Raw genomic sequence first — 23334 nt, forward strand, 5'->3', positions numbered from 1 at the left:
AGTGATAAATAGAAGAAATCAAGTCATTCTCCATTTTTTAAATGTGGTATCTCCACCTACAACACAAGCATATACATGTAGGAATTGTTATGAGACTTGAAGTTGCTCTGGATTCAGCGGGCTCTGTTACTAGATAAACTAGAACCATTCACTCATGCCAGAGAACCTACTAAGATACCCTGGCTCTGTTCAAGGTTTCCAAGCACTATATTTTTTTCCTAGTATGTAGCTAATAATGGTAGTCACTGCATTTTATTTCTTGTGAATAATTGTGAACATCCAAAGATCAAAAACCTCAGGCTTACTGAACATCCCATTTATAATTAGGAGATGCCTGCCCGTGATGCATGACTCACAGAGGTAAGCTGAAGCACTGCAGTGGGTGAGGAGAGCTTTTGTCCACTACTTGCTATGCCACTGGAGGAATCTTACTGGGAACCTGGAGCTGGACTGGCTTTTTGGGACTGGCTCATCCATGTAGTTGCAGATGAGAGCCTCTGACATGGCTCTGATAGTTTTCTCTAAAAAAAAAAAAGAAAAAAAAAAAAAAAAAAAAAAGCATGAGGAGACACAGAGAAGGGACAATGCAGGGTTTCCCGTAACTGCTAAAAATACCTACAACATGGGACTTAAAAAGAGGAACAGATTTTGATAATTGGGTACCGTGAAGGGGAATTTATTTTAAAAGCCAATTATTAGGGACATCCCCTAAAATTACCACCAGATATTTTCCATTGTGTGATCTGCAGAACCTGAAACACTCTAGTGCTTTAAAATTTTAAGTAAAAGAGGAAAGACTCACAGAATCACAGAATTGTCTAGGTTGGAAGAGACCTCAAGATCATCAAGTCTAACCTTTGACCTAACACTAACAAGCCCTCCACTAAACCTTATCACCAAGATCTACATCTAAACATCTTTTAACGACCTCCAGGGATTTTGACTCCTCCACTTCCCTGGGCAGCCCATTCCAATGCCTCACAACCCTTTCAGTAAATAAGTTCTTCCTAATATCCAGCCTAAAACACCCCTGGCACAACTTTAGCCCATTCCCCATCATCCTGTCACCAGGCACATGGGAGAACAGACCATGTGCAAGGACTCCTTATTTCCTACTTTGAATCTCCAACGTATGTTTAAGGAGTAAAGTTATCATTTTACCTGCAGTCTCATACTGTCACTTCACAGCTTTTCAGTGAATCTTGCACTAAAGAGAGTCTGTAACCACATGCCACTGCCCCTCTGATAAATGAACAGAAGGCAGAAGAAAAAAAGTCAGTAAAATGAACAGACTTAGCATACCATCAGAAGCTGGAAAATGCCTTCGTGTCAGGTAGTGGATACTGATCATCGTCAGCTCTTCCTTTCAGATACTGCAGGATACCAACCTCGCTTCCAGGAGTGCTGCATTAGACAAATAATTATAATAAGCAAGCAGGTCTATGGAAATAGATGAAACAGTTCAGGAGAACTGACTGCAATTATAACCAGTCTAACCCATGGCTAATCTCCAACTCTCTTCCCACTGAAGTCAGCAGCAATCCCTCCCCACCACATCTAGAGTCATTAGAAATGCAGCAAGCATTTCAAAATTTGGAGACCTTGCCCATTCTTAGATCTGGGCAAGAGTCAGATTTCCAAAATACTATTTATGCTGCACAGAAACTTCCTTCCCAGAAGTCCCTTTGCTTCCAGCAGACAAACCCATGTTTCACTACTAGTTCTGGACACAGCCAACCATCATCCTATTTAAAAGTTATTCCTTTGGCCGTCATCTTCCAGCAATGACAATAAATACGTTTGATCAGATAATTTACCTTCTCTAATCATGACATTTACCTTCTCTTCTGAGATCACAAAGAGAACAGCTAGACTAAGAACCTGCTTTTTCTTCTGATATTTTTTGTAGCTTGTAAAACCAACTCAAACTAGTAGCACAGAAATTGATGCAAACATATAAAACATGGAAACTAGTTTTATGAGAAGATGGATTTGTGGCTTCTTGTTTTGACTTTTTTCCATGAGATTCTTAAAAGTCTCAAACCCTGAAATTAAGGAACCTCGGTGGTGCCTTATTTCCCAGCAGTTTCTTTAAAATATGAGTCATTTGGAAAGCATGGAAAGTATTAGAGTCATTGCTTTGATGTCTTTAATAGAAATTTGGGATGGATTTGAAAGAAATGAGGAAAGTGCTGTTATTTCCTTTTGGAATGGCAGACTGACATGACTGGTGCTGTTACACAACTGAACAACCAAACGGCAGTGTGCACGCTAACCCAGCAGCGGGCCGAGATCTTGTCCTCCTAATCAAGTTTATAGTTGGATGCTAATGGGCTCAGCAAACAAACACTCGTGTTTATTATAGCAGAATGAACAGAATGTACCACAGAGAATATGACTCACTTTTCCATAGGACGCCTGTCTATTCTCTCAGTTTGAATAATGAAATATTGCACCTCTCACTTGTGTTTTGTTGTACAAAGTTTTAATGAGTTCATCCCAATGAACTGTAGCCCTGCCACATAAAAACTGATTGATTTGCCTCGTGAAAATAAGTGTGCTTTTTGATAGGACACTCTGCACTAGGCCCTCCTAAGTCAGCCTGAGAGGCTAGACTCTCTCACAGGTGTTTTTAGTCTTGAGTGCTTTTTGAAAATGAAAATATGCAGTCAGCTTCAGCAGTATGTTGGCTATTTTCCCGTGGGTGACATACTGTCCTTCTGCATCCAAAGTACCCGTTCTCCTTAGTATGGTGTTTGTCTTATAAACTGGGGCTTTAAAACCATTATTTTCTGTAGAAAAAAAGTTTGTTTTAAAGCAGAATTTGTGAAAGAAGCATTTAAGAAATGCTCGCATTTTTATTTCAAAACATGCAAAAAAAAAAAAAAAAAGAAAAAAAAAGAAAAAATTGCCTATTAACTCACAGGAAATTCTGAATAAAGCTTGCTTGCGAAAAGTAGGTGTCCTTATAAGACCCTCCTGAAAGAAATTCAAATGAAGGGCAGGGGAGGGAAAGAGATTTTAAGTAAACAAATGAGAAGAGCCAGGGAAAACAAGAGCAATGAGCAGAGTCTCAGGTGGCTGACTTGGCAGAGCGGGGCGTGAAGGAAGGAAGAGGCTGTGGGACAATGAACCGCTGGTGTTTACAGTAGTCAAGGAGTCTCGAGAGTTTGTGACTTTAACCACAAATTGCTTAACAATACTGTATGCTCCTTTTCTTTCACATCCAGCCCCAGTTATGCGCGCAAATTCCCTTTTGAACAAAGAGGGTGGCCACAGGTGCATGGGTGATATTAAGGATGGTGCTGGTGGAGAGAGGAGGGCCTGCGGGGGATGTTTCACTGCCTCTTGAAGTTACAGGAGGCATGATGAGAAAAGATGGCTCCTGATCCAGACCTTGGCCCTTGAAGCCTTGTTAAGGATGATATTCCTTAACATATTCCTTAAAATATTTTTCTGAAGACAGTGAAGGCCTTCAAGTGCCAGAAGAGTATGATGAGAAATGGTGGATCTGTCACTTCCCAGAAATGGATGCAGGAGAGCAGAGGATCCATGAGCAAAGAGGCAGATGTAAACTGGCACTTTAGAGATCGACTTGTCTCTGTGGCTGTTTACCAAGCATAGGTAGTTACTGCTAAAATGAATTTGACTCATGTTTGCAGAGAAGATTAACCTTGGCTGAGACTATGCAAGCTAGAAAAAACACTTCAAGTCAAGAAATTAAATATTCCACAATTTAAAAGATTTCTCAGGTTATGTCTCATCCCTGTAGGAATTCTTAGCATCAATCTGAAAATGCGTAATTTCTAAGTTATTTAAGTGCCCTCTTGCAGACTGAAATGTTAGCTGTAATAATGAATAATGGAGAAACTAAATGAATGACAGAAAAGCAAGCCCTAAAATAGTTACCATTAACACCAGGAAGGTTGGGGGGTACTTATTCTGTGGTTTTCTGTGCTCAGTAGCAGTATGTCATCATAGAGAGCGTACATTTAACGGATGAACAATGCTGTGCATGGTATCATTTCCCAAGGGCTAACTGTGCAACAGTTTCTCCAAACTGCTGAATTTCACTGGTGGTGCAGTTCATAAAAACATATCTTAATACAGCTGGGAATTTAAAAGCTCTGCAAAAGCTTGTGATGCCAAGGATCTTCCTTTGGAGGCACACCTAAATTTCTAGTGCTTTGGAAGCTGGCCTTTTCCAAAAACCTTTCTATAGATGCTAAAGCAAGGACAAATCTGGCTGCAGTCCATTCTCCATGAGTGAATATATCTTAAAGAGCCATTCCCCTCTCTTACTTTAAAACCTCTAATTCTTCACATGTTTCTGTTTATAAAAAAAAAAAAAAAAAAGAAAAGAAACAGCAACAACAAACACACACAAAAGAACCAACCCTTGTGCCTATGTCAGTGTCTTAGCTGTACAAATTTAAACATTCCATTGTAAGCTAAGATTATCTTGCCTCTTGCCCACTGAGACATGTGGGTTTGGCTTTATAAGACTCCATAACTGGCCTGCTTGAACCCTGTCCAGTAAGTTTTCATCTAAATTGATTAGGACTTGGAACATATTTTCTTGGACAAATTGTGTTCTAATGAATAGAACACTCCCTCACAGCTGTCCTGCCAGAAAGCCAAGATTTTTTCTGTCTAGAAATCATCCCAAAGTGACCCTTAGATAAAGTTCAGAATCCATTTTCATTTTTTAATTAAGAAAAGGTTTGCTTAATTCCATTCCATACATTTCAGTGCTAGGCAGCTGACACATGATTCCCCCTAAACATTTTATTTTAAAGAATTTGGTTATGATGTCAGATCTGCCCAGACAATGCATTTCTAAACACGCTGTTTATATTAAGTGCAGAGCATAAAGATGGCTTCAACAGAGGAAGAAGTCTCTGTAGATGGCACATAGAGCAAACTCAAGGTTGACTCTGTTCTCTACACTGTAAATTTATATAGTACCAAAAAAACCCAGGGGCATACTAAAGCCTCACAAAGGCACAAGGGATTTCCACAGTGCCTTTCCCAGGGACACAGCTCCCCAGTAGGCCTATCCTCCCACCCAGTAACTAACTGCATAAACTTGCCTTTAAGTCCAAGTGTGGACTTGTTGGGAAATCCTTTCATTAATTAACACTGGCCAAATGAAGAGGGCATTTCTCCTCAAAAAGGAGCCCTGGCCACTTATACAATTTCAAAGGGAAGAGCTTTCACTAGGATGAATCCATCCTTTCTTTTTAGCATTTTGCTCCATAGTTCTTCTCTCAGATGCCCCAGCTTGAAACCTCGTTAAGTGTCTGCTTTATGATCAGCCCATCTGGAGTTTTTCTTCTATCACCATGGTTCACTAGGAGGATTTCATTCAATCCAGAATACCCAGTGGACATCCATGATTACATCATTTTGCTTATCTTTTAGCAAGAGTATTTCTAGGAACCAGAAGTACATTTTGAGGCAAGCTCGGATCCTTTCTAGTCTTGCAAAAGATGAATCTGACCCGTTCACATTGTGTGGCAACAACACACCTTCAAGATGGGTTCAGGATTTTGCTGACACGTGGTACTCAGAAATTACAATTCATTTACAGGAATTCAAAGGAACAGGTCTTTCAAGGAATATCAATTCTCAACTCTTTAAACATCACCTGTATCTTTAGTTATAGAGGAAACCAAGGCAAAGTCACTTATATGCTAATCTTGAATTGAATGTGACTCCTTCAACTAATAATTATACTTACAGAAGAAATAGGTAAATAATGACCAGTTGCTTGGCTACAAAAGTATGTGGTATTGCTTATGGAAAACCTAATCACTAAAAAGTTCTCACAAGCAGGTTCAGATGAAAAAAATATCATATACTTTGCATATAGGCCTTGACACTTTTGCATGTGGACTAAGATAACTGGCTATGTTTGAAGCCATTGCTTTGAACCCTTGTTTCTTTTCTGTGTTCTCTTAAACTGTCTCAATGTAACCTAACTGTAATGACAGGGAATGAACAGGAACAAGAGTTGCTAACGCTTTGTTTCACTGTACTCTGCAGCCTGCTATTGTCTGCAAATGTGGTTACAATGAACAGATTATACAACATTAAACCCTTCTGAAAGCATACACAGAAACCGTGATATAATCATGCTTGGAGCAGTTATCTTTAAACACAAGCATGAATTCAGCACCCAGTGGAGAGCGGCGAGCAAAGTTATGGGCCCAAGGCAAAACAATGACCAACTGCCAAGAAACATCCTCATTAGTCTTTGTTTGAATTTGTATTTTTAAAGTCATTGTGCAGTTCAATTAAGTTTGTAACACACAGATGAGAAAGTGGAAAAAAAATGTGAAGACATAGGGAGATGAAATGCTAAAGCACTGAAAGATGTCACCTCCTCTGTGAAATGCTTACATTGTGAAATAAAAAGAGAAGAAAGAACAAGTCATTTCAGGATACGTCTGGAATGAGAGATAAGAACAGAAGATTACAATCTTCTGGTAGACTTCCACAAAATCTCTTAATTTGCATTCTGCATCGTGCGGTCTGATTCTGAATACATATCATCAGGGCACTAAAGGGAGAATAGACAAGATGATGAGCCGCAGTCTAAGAAATAGTAGAGATTCAGGACATGGTGGCACTTTCAAGACTAAAGCCTGGTCCGCACGTTCTGTGTAGATGCTAGCAATATTAACTGATGAGCTCAAGTTCTGATTAAGCCTATGTCATCATAGAATGATTAACTCAGAGATCAAGGATGTAAATGGGATAAGAAAGCAGAAAAGAGAAAGAGAGAGCAGAACTCCAATCAACCCGCGTGACCATCCCTGGTGGTCCCTGTGTGCTACCAAGTTGATCACAGGCTTTAAGCATTTCTGTTTGTACTCCAGCCTGTTATACACACTCATCTCCTCTCTCTGTTTATCTGTTTTGCAGTGCTGGATGTGTGAGTAGTTTTGTGAAATTATATAAGGCTTTTAAGCAGAGACAGCCAAAACTGTTTAGAGAGACACAGGCAAACTATTTCTTGAACCGAAGAGGAGATTTCGGGCCAGATCCCAGATATCACGTCCAGGTTAAGTTCCCCTTGCACCATTCCAGAAGAAGAGAGGACTTCAAGCTGTCCCTGGAAGCAGCTGGGAATTTCCTTCTCCCGGAGGGAGCCACAAGTGGTGTCAGGCCAGATGAAGCCAGATTCATGCTGTCCACTCTCTGCCAACAGTAGGTGCTCCCCAGCCGTCCAGACACAGGGACAACTGGCATTCAGTGCTGCAGTCCTGTGGGGAGAAGCCCAGCCAGCTGAAGCTGCAGAAATCACATGAGCATTTCCTGCCCTTGCTTCACATAAAGGCCATGATGGAGAGGCAGCTTTTGCTTCTTGTTTCCAGCTGCTTTGGCAGGTATCAAAACCAGAGAAAGAAGCGAGTTACTACGAGGTGGCCTGCCCCTCATCTTTGCAGGAACCAGAGGATTTTGCCCTAGCTTGTGCTCTTTTGCACACAAGGCTGCCCTCATCCTGCTGCAAAGCTCAAAGGCTGGCATGCAGCAGTCCCCCTTCGTGCACGAGCAGACAGGTAAAAGGCGAGTCTCTGACAGCAAGACCAGACATTTCATCACCTTTAGCTCTTAAAATACCTAGTAACTAATCAGCACCCATTTCACAGAAGTCACGTGGGTAGCCATCATCCTGGAGCAGCCCTGGCTCAGCAGTCTACTTGCACGTTGAATTTTCACTGTGCTTAAAAGACAGTTTTGCCTAGTCTCCACAGGGAAAAAAAGTAAAGAAAAAAAGAAGTGCTGAACTACAAATACAAGCTCTTGGTTGTTAGTATTTTTCAGGATCTATCCTTGTTGTAGGACTGCAGATTTGTGTTCTCTATGGTTAAATCAAGGGACAGAAAGGTTACAGAAAAGGCACATTTGATCTCTCTGTAGCTAGTGTATAGCACCAAAGGGAATGAGCCAAAACATCAATGCTACAGAAGCAAAACAGAGAACTGAAGAGAGATGGCAATGGAATAGAAAGCTCAGAATTATGGACACAAACTAATGAACCAGCAGCACTGGAAACAGGAATAATCTGTCAAAGCTTCATCTCTTGCAAGGGACAAAGTAAAAAATCACAATTTCTGATGCTCTTGATGGAAACAGAGTTATGCAAGACTGATACTGTTCACACTGATTTAATTAAGGCTCTGTCAGCACTGTCAAGCCTAATTGGCCTGGTATTTCACATTTATAGAAGTCAGCTATAAAAACGTGCTCTGCACTAAAAATCAGCATTCTATAAATGGTCCCAGTCCTAGAAGGGTCATCTTTTTGGCACAGCAGGCTCTTGAGAGCATCCCACTTATGTGCTAAGATATCTCTAACTGAAAAGATTACAAGCTCATATCGCATTCCTTGCCCACACAGTCCTCTCCTCACAGTTTGTGGGAATCTGGGGTGTCCAAAGAATGCAGAGTCAAGCTTTCTGGCAGCATCCCACCAAGGAAATAATTTCAGAGAATTAGTCCCCAATTTTGACACTTCTTGTCATGTTAGATTCAAATCTCTGCTTTTGCAGAGCTGCGATGAGTGTGGAAAGGCAAGGACTAGACAATGGACTTGCACCACTTGTGAACATTTTGGTTTCTGGGCTGGTTAGTGACAGAAGCAGTTCTCTATGTAGGGAAACCAGCTCATCTGGATGTCAGCAGCAGCCTATGGGTAAGTACAGCACAAACCTCAGCTACTGTCATGTACAGTCTTGTCCTGCAGGACCACAGCAGCTCCAACACTGATGCCAGCAGTTATGGGATATGCTCTTCTTCTTGCCTTAATGGGCAGCAAGTATACACCAGCCTGGAGTCACCAGGGAAATTGGTTAGGTCTCTAGTGGGCTGCCTCAGGGAATACTATAGATATGATTTAAATAGAGGCTGCAAAATGAAGATCAATGAGAACAAACAACCAACACTCCCAGAAAATCCCATGTTCTGTAATTGTTATTGCTTCATGAGTGACAGGAAAGAGCTGTGTTTTAAAATAGAAGTTCACTTAATTGAATTTCCCTTTAAGGCACAGAAAATAAGCTTCCATGAAGCAGTATCAATTGTTCAACAATAACACGCTCTCCTGACTGAAAACTGAGCTAGGAATTTGTATTGTGTTTTCAGAAAACATAATTTCTAGCCCAGTTTCCTCCTCCTCCTTCAGATAACCAGGCAGATTCCATCTCAGTGATCACTGAATTAGACTATGCGGGTTGGTCAATGTGTAACTGATGCCCCAGCTTCTCCATGACCCTATTTAATGCAGGCTGGTGGATCTATTACAGAGCTTTAGATGCACAAAGTGATTAAAGGAACTGGTTGCTTAAATACCTTTGTAGATATGGTCGTTCTCTGTCCTGGGATCTGAGGTTCAAAATTCTGTCAGCCTAGGTGAGGTGAGCTGCACGCAGGACTCACATGCTTGTCATTCCTGGGTTACAGGGCATGCAGAAATATGAATCTCAGAACACTAAAAAAAGGGAAAGAAAGGAACAAAAAACACAGAACAATGACAGGCCATACCTCTTTCTGATAATAAGAAAAGTGTTAAGAACCAACAGCCGTATATTTACACGTGAAATATTATCTTTCTGAAAGCTTGTCATAAATGTGGCTCACACTGCAGGGATGGTCACGATTTCCAAGTTTGCACAGCAGGAAGAATATGTCCTAGGGAATAAGGTCAAAATATTAGTATTAAGCTGAGCCAGTATGGGCCAAATTAATGAAGTTACTACTCCATCATGGACTTCCATATGTGAAATCTGAGAAAGGGGTTGTATCAACAGCACATCAATCCATGGCACTGGTCAGAGAAGGAAAAACTAAACTTCAGCTTCGAAGTTTCATTCAGCTTTGGCACAGAAAATTTAACTTTTGTTTATGCTATGCTTCTGAACAGATAATGTTAATTAAATGTTTGCATTCAAATCTTATTACACAGTACAATAAGTTTGCTTTCTATACAAACACTGTACGTCCGGTATGGAACAGAAGGCTGGGGAGGCAGACACTAATGAGTAATAGTTAAATCCCATGGACATTTTTAATACTAAAAGCAAGGAAAGGGGAATAGTTGCCATCTCCAGACTCTGTGCGTGTCTGTGTCTAAGCTTCTTCTCATTCTCCAAGTATTTTTAAAATCATGTGTTTAAATACTCATTTTCTTTCTACTCTATTACTGCTTAAAACTCCTTTTTCAAGCCCAAGAATGACATGGTCAATCAATGTAAATTACACTTGGTAAAAACAGAAATCTTGTAGCAGCACTGGGTAAGTCAAATGCCAAATTAGCCCTGATGTGAAGCAAGGCAGCTAAATCATCCAACCAGATGGGAAGTGTTGACAGACCCTTAACTGTTGCAGCTCTAGTTACAATACAGAGAGGTGTGCAATTTGGCTTTGTTAAGCAGACATCATGGAACTATTTACTCTGTCCACAAGTCTAACAGGAAGTTTATTAAACTTGTATATTGCTGGACATATCACCTGGCTGCTGTGTTTTGTACTGGAATGCAAAATTGGACAGTCCAGTTCTGTACTGACGTAATGTACTGCCATGCGAAGGATTTCTCTTCAAGCCTGAGACCTATTTCTCTGACCCTGGGAGCACATTGGATGTTGTGCATCCAATTCCTGACAGGAATGCTTCATTTTTGCTCTTGAGCAACCACTTCTGAGCAAGCCAGGAGCAGAATCCAGCTCTTCTTGGCTGGAAGAATTGGGATGTCCCAAAATGGGGCTTTTTAACAGATGAGTGAAAAAGCAGAGAGCCCAAAGGACTGTCCCTCTCCAAAGAAAAACATACGAATCAACAAGCAAAAATTCCTCTTTGTAAGTGAGTTAGACTTTCTAAGATGGTGAAACAGCTGTGTGCTGTTGGGCTTAGCTCTGCTCCAGCATACCCCTGAATATACATCTGACTGTCTCAGCAAGGCCCCACAGGACAGAGTGAGACTCTTGGGTCTGCCTTTGGCAGATGCTGCACCAAGTCGATTTTAAAACTCATCCTAGATTTCTTGTGGGAGACCCATTCAGTTGGACAACTCCTCAAAGAAGACCTTCCTGCTACCCCAGAATACTTTTTTCCTCCCTGTATCAGGACACTTCCCCTCCACTGGGCTTGGTTGGGCTGTAGCTACCTCCCCTGCCATGTGGTGGGTTGCAGCCAGCACAGCTGCTGAGGACACGCTGCTGCCACCAACGTGCTCTCTCTGACAGTTTGGAAAGCTACAAATACAGTGTGGCTTCCTGCTCAGGAGAGCTTTTCGCTTCCCTTGGGATGAGGAACCCTGGCCCAGGCTGCTATTAGCAGGACAATGGCTGGGGACACAGCATCATATCCATCTGAAGGTCCTGTAGGGAAGAAAATGAGGTCCATGACCAAGCTTTTCAGACTTCACTTGCTGAACCATAAAGTCCCCCTGCAAACATATCAGAGAGATGCAAAGGAGTCCTGTGTAATTTTTGTAGTTTCTCATCTCCATGCAGGGAGCTGTTGGGAGTGACCATCCCTTACATTACAAAATAAGCTATGGGGCAGAACTGATTTCTACCCACTTTAGTTGCTTTCTGGAAATAATTAACAATTTAAAAATCAATCCCAGATAATTTCTCCTCACCCTGATCTAAGTTTTCTCATGAGAGCACACAGTGGTGTTTCCAGACTTTTCATAACATCCCCCCCTCAACGTGCACTTAAAATTTTGTTGAATTTAGCCACTGTATATCTTTTCAAAGCGGATAGTTTAAAAGATTGCTTGTTGTTAGCTGAAACAGTAGAAAATACAAAAGGTGATTTGTCCAAAGAATCCCTCCCAGACTTAGGGCAGGCCAACTGGACTCAAACTGTTCACAGACTAATCAGATTTAAAATAGGAAACTTTCTCCTCTGCTTATGCTTATTTTTTGAAAGTTATATGACAAATACAACATCAGAGCACTGTAATGTTTAACAACTATAAAAAGCCTCTTCCCTGACACTTCACTTTTCATAGCAGCTTGCAGAAGATAATATAAGGTTTACGATGAAGGCACTGTTTGAAATGCGAATTGAGGCACACTCATCCAAAGCACAGCAATCTTTTTGACCTATTCTGAACAGAGAAGCTAACTGCTGTGAACATTTCAAGCAGGCTGGATAGCTCTGGAAAATTACACCTTTACACTTCTATCTTAATACAGGAATAGGCAAACCCCACAATACATACAGGCATGTGAACCTGCTGTCCCTCAACACCCCTTTGTGGCATGGACCTAACACTTCTGTAATTACACACTTTGGTTCCGCACCCTCGCCTATATGCTTGGCTTTAGGTGTTACTGAACCTCAGCATCACCTCCACAAGCTACCACAAAGCAGCACAAAACACGGGGTGGCAAGGACCCCTGGACATTAGAGCCCAGCCTCCTCCTCAAAGAAGCTCTATCACCAACACCAGAGCAGACCAGCACTTTCAGCCCAAGAGGCTTAGGCATAAAAACCACAATATTCAAACTGCAGTACTGCCTGAGTTGGTGACTACTCCAGGGACCACTTAAACCTTCAGAGATGTCAGGAATTGTCTTCTGTGAAGAATACAGTGGGGAGCAGGGGTCCCCAGCTACACAGAAATCCGTAATGTTTCATCAAGCCTAGAAACACTGATTTATTTTTTATTTTTTATTTTTACAAACTGTTGAAATGAATAGATTCCAAGCTTTGAGGGGAAAGTAAAGCTAACTACATACTGTAACTGTTCTTTTGGACTTATCTCTCTGTAACCAAAAGCTAGGATTGAAAACATTTAGTACATTGCAGAGAGGAACTTAAAATATGCTCACTTACTTAAACCAGCTTCCAGCATTCTTGCTCAAAATAAATGCACAACAGATATAAAGTTTCAGTGTAACAGCGATTATCTTTTTCTGCAATGTTTGTTTGTCTGTTCCCTTTCCAGAACATTAATGTTCATCTGTATGTAACCTAGGCTTAGGACAGGAGCTAGTAGGGTAAGACCAAAAAGGACACTGCTCTTGATGTGTTCATGCAGCTGATAAATTCCCCTGATGAAGAGGAAGCAGAACTGGTGTCCACTACAATGATCATCACTTCTCAACATGTTCCTGATGCAGCTGCAAGAGGCGAGGCAAAGAGGATGCCCCCTAAGCAGCCTCCTGGGGAGGCCAGGCACTAAGGAGCAGACTGACTTTAAGACACCCTCATTTTGCTCTAAAGTTTTTGCTGTTGGACAAAAAGCCCCGTGTGTTCAGTTCACATGCACAGTGAAAAGATTTTTACAGTAAAAGTTCAGATATTTTCTATAAGTTCACTGAAGTTTAGTAAAGTGGTTTTTTTTCCTCATTGCTAGGAACGCGTCACTTGAGCTGGAAAACTTCCTGGCAAAGAGCAAGTGTTTAACAGAGAACTCAGACCATGCAGAGAGATCAAGAACTCCTTTCTCAGAAAGCCTTACACCTTCATCATGACTCCTAGGGCTTTGCACGTGCCTGCAACTACATGCCCCAGAACCAAACTTTAGTTTAAAAAGGCAGAAGATTTTTTCCTGAGTTTGAACTTTAGCTTTATTTTGAAACCTTCCTCTTTTTTTTATTTTCCTGACTAATGGAGCTCATGAAGGAACACCTCCCTCAGGCCAAAAGCATGGAAGATGCTTGTGATGATCTGCCAAGATTTTAACAAGGGCGTCCTCAGCACCTCGAAGTTGCACGTCAGTGGAATGCAGCCCATATTAATAATACTTTAACTTCTCTCAACACGCTCAGAGACAGTCTTGATGCCAACCCACAGGTCCTGACAGCAGAATGACAGCATCCTCACAGGCTATTAACCCAAAACACAAACGTTTGCATTTTTTGCTAATCCCCTCCAGTGCTTGGTATTTCAGAATCTTTCCTCATAGCTGCACTCACAAGACTATGAAGTTGAAATTACTTATTTTAGCCTGAAAGAGACTAGCTGCACACTGGTGTTAATTCTGAGAACTGTCACTTGTTTATTACCATAGCACTATTGGTATATAGCAAACATATTGGATTTAAAAATGAAATACTTCAGGAAACGGCTCAGACACATGCAAAACCTCTCCAAGAAAGAATATTCCTGGGGTGTAGGTGGGATTCATTCACAATATGCCCAGTGAGTGTTTCTCTGCATCTCCAGGAGTTAGCCCAGTAGGTATGAACCCTGCTCTTCCTCCCTACCCCTGTCCTGGGGCAAGCCCAGGAGTGCGGCATCACTTCACCTGGCACTACAGAAGTATCAGCCTCTTTCCAAATATTGTACTAACATTCAAGCTGCAGGAGTGCAGACTGATTCTGCAGAAATTGGTCCAAGTCCTACAGTCTTTTCTAAGACAGAAGCCACTCTGGAACAAGGGAGATTAAGAACATCTTCATTTGAATATATTCTTTTAAATTACTTAATCAGAAAGAAAATGACAGAGAATGGGGATTTAAAACAATTATGTAACCAAGTGAATTTTATGCTGGTCTTATCGGAAGATGTCGCAACAAGACACTTTGTGCATTGTGTACATTTCCAAAATGATGAAACCAGAGGACAGAACAAATGAAACCGAAAACCCAGGCTGTCTGTTTCATGTAGTTTCTACAGTTTGGGAAATCAAGCACAAAACAAAACCCTAAAACTTCTCCCTGCTCCCAAGGTGGGGAAAGAAGTGCCCTTAAGTGCCATTATAAGACTGCCATTTAGCATTACTTCTTCATCTCAGGTTTGTTAAGAAACCACAGTGGTGACCCTCCGTACACCTAGAGAAGAAAACTGACATAAGAAAGTGAAGAAAATACCAATAATACCGAGAGAAAGAACAGCAAGAAAGTAAGTTTAGTATTACAGACTTGTTGCCAAAGTGGAGGCAGATCTTTCCTTCATGACATGACACAGACCTTACTCTTGGGCTAGGTGTGCTATACAGGAAAGAGCCGGGATCCCCCCCAGCTGCTCTACTGGTCTCTGTCTGGTTAATCTCTACCAGAAACATACTTGCCAGCCCCCTCCCTCTTCCGACCATTGTAAGCGTCAAGGTTAAAGATCAAAATCTGAAAACAAAACATGCTGAAAGACTTGTCTTCTCTGAAAGCGAGAAGAAAGCATGTCTAACTATTCAGACTGCATGCTTCTCAGTACGAGTGTGCTGGATTATCGGAGTTCGTATGATAGCTTTCATCAGGGGATCACACAACACAGTGCAAACAAGCAACATGTTAACTCTGTAAGGCAGGGATAAACCAAGATTTTCTGTATTTCATTGAGCAGGAGAGTGAAGAGCTGAGAAATTTAGGGATTCACACAGTGTTACATACAAGCAAGCAGTACTGTGAAGGGAACCACTAACCAAAATAACATGCATGCATAGAAAAAAGTCCAAACTCCAGTTTGTCTAATTCTCATGGAATTTTTGACTTAAGATTTCATCAGGTCAAATAAAGCATGGCCTACTCAAGAAAAAAAGATATATGTATATACATATATATATACACACATATATATTTATTTATCATATAACCTTTATGTGACCTTGACAAAACATTCTTTTTTTTTTTTTTTTAAACTGCCTTTTAAGGATGGGGAAAAAGGGCATAAAGACTCAGGTAAGCATAAAATACTACAATCCCTCCAGCTTCAATCTGCTTCACTTGCAAACAATATCAGTACTTACCTGTTTCAGCACTTTATATGCTAATTTTATAGGCATATAATTTATATATACTTTTCTGTCCTGGAATGAGAATAATCTTGGGCACAGCATGAAGAAGAATTTCACATCAGAGGATAATTATCCTGCCATAGTCACACATTAAGGAGTAGCTACTCTAGTGTACACTGGGAGCATTCTGTCTAGGAAAAGGCACGCACCACTCCAAGTTGAAGATACTGTGGGGGCAGACACCCAGTCACAGAAGGACCCGCAGTCACCATGCACCCTGTAACCACAGGGCTGTGCAGCCTGCTCAGAATGCTCCTGAACAGTAGCATTACCCTTTCTTTTCTAGGCTGTAAAGGAGTGGGAGAGATGCAAGAGCAGGTTTTGATGTTGGTTCTAGGAATATAGCAAGATAAAAGCCATGTCTATGCAATAGTGCTGAACAAAAATAAGCTAGGCATCTCACAAAGTCATCCAACATGTCTATTAACACTCCTAGTAAGTGACAGCTTTTACCTTTTGCAGCTACCAACATCAGTAACCGTTATGAATTTAGTGATTCAACATTTCAGCAAAGAGTAAAGAAGATTATAGTCTCTGCAAGGGACAAAAAAACATGAAATCTGATCCCTAAAACAATCCTTCCCATAACTCAAAACTTGACAGAATGTACTTAAAAATCTAGCAGGGACCCACATTCAAGCTTTGGAGAAGTTATGGGAACTGCAACCCTCTCATTTAGAGCAGACATACATCTTAGGAGATTCATTCTTCTTGAAGAGAAATTATTTAAAATGCTTTAAATTATGTAAGCTTCAAACTAGCAGGCATTGTGATGCTTTGTGCAGAAGACTAGATTCTCACTCATTTCCCAATAGGCTTGATGATTACAGCCAGAGGCCACACAGAGGCCAAAGAGATGCCTCCCACAAACTTGTAAGAACCCTCCTTGCTTTTTTAAACCTGAGAAGACCTTTGGTCCAAAGCTTTGCAGCGTGGAGTTCCCAGAAATGTGAACATGCAATGAAAAATAATCCCTAAAGAGCTAACCTTATTAGTAACCTGCTTCTTTCTACTTAAAAGTTGGTTCGTCTAGAAAGCCCAAATCTCAATCCCAGGAAACTATGAGCATGAAATCATAATGCCCAAAAAGGCACAGGCAGAGCTCCCAGTGATTTCACACAGTCAGTTCTCAAGTTACAGAAGTGAGATCTGGATTTGAGTCGCATCAACCAAACCCACGTATCTAAATCCTGAGGTATCTTCAATGGCTAGACCCAACTCTTACGACCCTCAACTTCTTCCATTAGCACGGACACATGAGCATTTGAAGGATGAAATATTGCTTTCAGTCTACTTGTGTGACAAAACACACACACACACACACTTGAAAGGTCAGAGACTGGGAGTTCATTCCGTGCTTTTATCATACTTTAGGAGACATGGGTGGATGGAGGACTAACTGCTGCCAATAGAAACATTGTTTTCTATTCACAGGGACATGCAGCAGCAAAACCAAAATTACTCAAAACAAATAGTACTGAAATTACTCAGGTCAAGGACAGTGGAGCCAAGAACACACAAGAAGGGTGGGACGCAGGTACCTTACATCATCTTGACATTTTAAAGGAACTTTTCAGTGTCTATCTTTGCTGTTTTTATTTAAAAAGTCAGTTGTGCGACAAAAATCTCTCCCTCTTCTCCTGCTCTTGTATTCTTTGAACAGGTCGGTCAATATCTCTGATTATACAAAGAGATGATCTTCTTACTGAGGCGGGCTCCATAAAACCTGGCTGCTGGAGAAGTGCACAAGGAGAGCTGCTTACAGCAGGTGCAAGTGCACCCACTGCACCAAAATAGTGGGCTTCATCCACCCATCCGGCCAACAAAAGAACTGGACTTTTAGTTTTAAAGTAGCTATAAGTGGTTGAGCCATGAATGTTGAACCAAGAGTTAGCCCAAGCATAGCTGTGCCTCTTACGTTGCAATGCAGCATATGTACAGATGGACAAGCCAGTTTCAAACTACCATCCCAAGCAATCATACAGAAACCATCCCAGTTGAGGTCCTGAAATTTACTGATTTCTGGGCAGGTTTTTCAAGCTGTAGCAAACCTCTGGCTGCTGCTAGCACAGGGCTACAAAAACAGAGCTACAAACCCCCTGAGGATTACAGGTTAGTTCTCCTGTTCTGGCAGCAAATAATTTGTTGGATTACGTAACTGTGTGAGAATCCAGCCCTGCTAAAGCCCATTTAAGGAGCAGACAAGTGGCCCTACACACCCGGTTGCACACTCCTCTGCCACAGCAGCCTCGTGGCATGGTGCTCCTCACCCTGTCACCAGACAGGCATCACCTGGGTCCCCAACAAGGAAACACCAACCACCCTCCTGTGCAATCCACTGATGCCGTATCACCCTTGCCCCTTGCTTGGGCACGTGCAAAATGTTTATGGGGCGGTAGGAGCACAAATGATTTTGTGTGTCAACTCATCTGGGGCTGCTAGCCCCTCTCCAGCGCTGGTGTCTTGTACCCTGGGTGGCCTCCAGCCCAGTGAGTGTGGCTACCCCTCTCCTCCCAACAGTTTGCTGCAAAGCATACACAAGCCAGCCAGTTCACAATCCCAGATTAGAAAGTGTCACCAGTTAATATCACCTGATGGTATTGTTTAGCTAAGATTTTTTTTTTTAAGCCATGTTTATAGCAGTCATTTCGATAGAATAATCACAGCACTTAGTGTTGGCTTTCATCTCCCTCATGTGACTCACTCCTTCCATTTTCTAGCGCTCAGCTCTGATTGCTGTAGTGGTTCAGCTATCTGCACTAGTGCTAGAAACAAGCTTGTGCCACCAGGCTTAGATCTGGATCAGAAATGCTGGAGTCTGTGGGAGTTCGGATCAGGAGGTTTTAATCACTCTGCCACAGGGAGGCTGACTTATCTCTGCAGCTGGCTTTGCTGTGTGTCTGCTGGCTCAGAGGGGACAGGAGCAATCTGGGGCTTAAAAGGGGCAAGTTTGATTTGGCTTCAGTCTCATCTCTAACTATGTGTTTAGAGATATCTTTATTTTACAGATACATATAGCTCTTAACACATATATTTAGAGACGTCTTTATTTATAAATACACACAGGATTTTGAAAGTTTCCCTTCTCAGCAGGGAAGAAGACACCTTATTTCGGAAATACTGAAAAGTTCTAGAGGAGTCAGAGAGAAACGTCCCCGCCTCCCTGCCCTGAAAGCAGTGACAGCCTGGTTGCGGAGGGATTTCCTGGGCACCAGGGGTGGCAGTGGTGCAGACTGGAGGCAATCGCAGCCCTGTGACAACAGTGCCACTGGCCCAGCCCTGGCAGGGAGCACAACAAAGTGTCTGTGCCTCCTGGCCCCAGTATGAGGCAGCTGGCAAAGGGCTCCCAAAGGCTGCGAAGGGAGCTGCACTGAGCAACGTGTGGGGTGTGTGTGTTAGTTTCAGTTCCCTGTAGTGTTCCATCATTTTACATATTTTTGCATGAACCAGCGTAAAACCTTCTGGCTTCTCCAAGCAGCATTAGAAGCATAGCTAAACATACAGATTTCCAGCAACTGTCCTTCAGTTCACATTCTTGACAGTTTTCAAGAAAAACTGTCCATACACGATTTGCCAATTTTTATGGAATTTTGGCTCAAGTATTTTTAACTACTTAATGTATATCACATTTATTATCATAATCAGTGGAAAATATTATCTTCTCAGATTCCCGTATACTGTAAGCACTGGGAATATAATTAATTCATCCCACAGTTTTACAAATATGTAAAGCCATTACAAATACATCACTGAGTGCATTTTCTCAAATTCCTATGCAGTTTGCAGCTTGGTTTCTGGCAGCACCAATATCCTTCTGCTGATGATCATATTGCCCTTCAGCCGTAGAATACTTCCTGGAACAAACCTATTGATTAATTCTTGTGACTTACTAACTCATATGGCAATAGGGAACTATTTGTATTGTTGCCCCTCATATATGCACACGTTTTCACTTCACATTTGATGCATCTCTCAAGCAGCCCTAGTTTGATAGTTTGATGTTATCCATCATCCCATTGCAGCTCCAACACTTCTGTTACCAAAAATTCCATTAAGCACTAGGGGTCAGTCAACTGTGTAAGAAACATAAAGCAATTTACTAAAATACACACTTAATGAGGCTTCAGGGAGAGAAAGGACCACATGTGCACGTAACAATTTTAGGAATCAGACCTAAACCTGTAGTGGATAAAGTCTAAACTATGATCAGTCTCTGACAAACCCCTCAATATAACCCCATGCCTGGATTCTGTCAGCAGACCATATAATCTACACTGTATCATCTTTTAGGGCATATCTGTAGCAGTGGTTTACCATGCATTGGTCAGAGAAACTTTCCACTTCAAACAAACAAACATAACTTACTTCCTATTTCCCCAAACGCTGCTTGTGAATTCAAATTTTGTTGCTGCTACCTGTGAGTCTTCTAGCAGGTGTGCACAAGGGAGAGGGAAAGCAGTTTTCTTCCTAGTAAGTAAAGCTAGACTTTGGTGCCAGCTTGCTGGCAACCCCCGGTTTTCCAAAAATCTGTGTCATTTATTAGCAGGCCTGTCGCCATGCTGTCACCATGCCACTGCCAACAGGAGCTCACCTCACAGAGTGCTGTTGGGACCTCCTTTGGAATATCTGGTTTTGAGTATCTCTGATCGCTGTGCTTCATTCCCCATCTTGCCTGGTCAAACATTCGTGGCGTGTGCCCCTGCCCCATGCGGCACCAGGACTTTGTTTTCACTGTCCTAAGAAGAGGTGGGCAGCAGGACACATTGAAGCTCCAGTCCCTGTGAGGAACACATCCACAAAAGTGCTCGTCCAGATAATAGAGCCAACAACGGCTAAAAGGGTAGAGCAGAGTCTCAGGTGACCCGAGTGCTCACAGAAACCCAGGCCTTACGGCACCCTGAACTAGGATATACTTCCAATAAAGCCTACTGTAGCGCTTCACGGGTGTCACAGAAAAAATCTGTCCTTGCTGCAGGTAATTAGGGAGCCAAACAGAATTAATTTAACACCGAAACCCCCAATCTCAGTAAGTTCAGCCAGAGAAGAGACAGTCTGAAGACCACGGTGCTGGTCAATGAAACAAGGTGCACCACAGAGCTAAAGGTGGGAGTGCTTCTACTGTGTCACAGCTCCTCTTGCCCTTACAGTGCTATCACTAGGGAAACCTGGTTCCAGGTACACTGCAAGTGCTGCTGTATTCATAAACATGATCATCACCTTTTCTTCCCCAAAGGAAAAAAATGGCAGCGTCTCTCACTCCAAGTAGTCACTATGCTGGAAAAAGCACTCACTCAACAATGGGTGAGAATGACTGCTTCACTTGCTCAGCCCTACCACACGTGATCTGGATGCTTGCACCATCTTCCTTTGGACACTGTCTTCACCTCTACCCTAAAAGGTCACCTAACAGCGTTGCAGCACTGCACGTACTAACTAATCAGGAATACATGCTCTAACCATAGTGGCAAAAGAGCTACTAAGGATTTTTAAAAAAACACCCCCAAACCAAAAAAACAGCCAGAGATTGCAAAAATACAAATGATTCAAGGTACAACCTCTTTCTGGACTGTTGGGTCACTTAACATTGTTGTGCAATTCATGCTGACTGCAGTTGTTGGGAAAGGTAAAAGAACCAAAAAAGAGCAACCTTAAGGAAATCTAAATTAGGGGAGAGAATTTCACAGCAGTGCAGTTCTCTCAAAGTGACTCATACAGATTGTACCATTTGGAGTGAGCGTTGTCCTTCCACTCCAGTGCAACAGCTACATTTGTCCGATAACTCCTGGAAAACAGATACCTGCTCAAGTAAGGACAGCCAGTATCAGCATGCATACAGATATCACCTTGCCTTTGCATGCATCATTGTTTTCCTTTGCCACAACATGCTCTGTAAGAACAGACACAGACATTAGCCTGCTTTGCATTGAGTTTTTCTAAACTCCTCTTCCCAAGGTAGACAGATATCCCCCATTCTTCAGGGGCAGAGGATTTTGAAAGTGTCCTGCTGTCTCCAAGACTGGGAAGAACCAGAAAGCTGAAACAAAGGGGGAAGGGGGAGCAACCCAAGCTCTTTGTTCCAGTTGGCATGAAAGCATCATTCTTACAATAGCTCATTTTTTCCTTCCCCCCAACAGCTGACATCTCATGGCAACTAAGGACAGGGCTGCTATTGTCGTTAAGCAAATACTCATCCAATCTACGTAGGAAAAAGAAGAGCTCCAGAGATGACGACACGTTCAAAATGCTCACAAGGATATCCCAGGAGGCGAATAAAGAGACACAGCAGTGGAGGAAAGGGTTCCTGAAGTGAAACAGGGGAGAGAGAAGTAGCCTTGCAGATGCAGCTGCTACAGAGGTTGAAGAGTCAGCAGCAAGTTCCAGCCCAGCGACTCGGATGTTAGGAGTCTGCCACAGCCTGCACACTGCAGCCTGGGCATCCTCTGCATGCCCCTGCTTCTATAACCACCTTCTTCTGAGTATGCTGCATGCTGCTGTCTGGCCTGCTGTCATGCATTTCTGCACGAGGCGAGGGTAAAGAGCATTCTGGGCACTTTGAGAGCCCTTAATGCCATCTCCCTAGGAGCAGGATAGCTTATCCCTAGCATTCAGTAATCAACGTGCATTGAGGACAAACACTTATGAACTTTCACAAATAATTTCTTTGTAAAAAACACCAAAGCCAAGCAAGCAAACAACTCACCACACACCCACACAAAATGTGTTTATTATTAGAAATCTTCTCTTTTTGTACAAAGCATGAACCCTCCCCCATATAAAGCATTTCTGCATGTTCACCACTCCAGCCACACACTTAAGGGGAGGACGGAGGCTATACATCACAACATTAACATGTGGGATGAGTTCCAAACAAAGCACAACACACATTTTTCCATGAGCAGTCCTAATCCTCAAAGCAGGAGCATGAGTGACTGTAGTCCAGTCATAGCAACATTTGCTCAGTGTTTTGAGCTACTATAGGATAAGTCAGCCTTCAGGGTCTGCCAGCCTTGGCACCCCATATAGTGCATATGGCTGCAGCTCTTTCTTTCACAAAATGTTGTGTAGAAGAGCTTGTGCAGTTGCTGTAAATGTTGATGGTGACTTCCCTGACACAGAGGCAAAAAGCAAACAAGCTTGTCTCTCCTCTGCAGTAGCAGTGGGGGACACAGCCAGAGGTATTGCAAGGGCAAGAGCTGCACACATGGGTGTACGAACCTGAGCATGGCACAAGGGACTTTTTAGGATCTTTATGCTTTAATATAGGCATACATAAAAACTCTCACAGCAATTGCAGGCTTGATGGGTCCTTCTTTGTGGAGTTATTCCCAGGGCTTCAATCATAAGCAACCATATCATCCAAATCAAACAACCTGGGGACTGACATATGCACAGACTTGCAAGTACCTTTTATGTATTGCTCAGCCTAAAACATCTTCATGGAAGCCACACGTAGCTCCTATGCAACAGCCAGGCAGCTGCTCTACCCAGCACAATCAGCAAACAACTTGCGGGTTGTTTAAGGACGGAGGTGCATGATGCTCTTGCTGTCAAAGGGAGAACTGCCTTCGTGTAATGAA

The sequence above is a fragment of the Aythya marila genome (assembly GCF_965140915.1).
Source record: "Aythya marila genome assembly, chromosome: 5".
Classification (NCBI taxonomy): Eukaryota; Metazoa; Chordata; class Aves; order Anseriformes; family Anatidae; genus Aythya; species Aythya marila.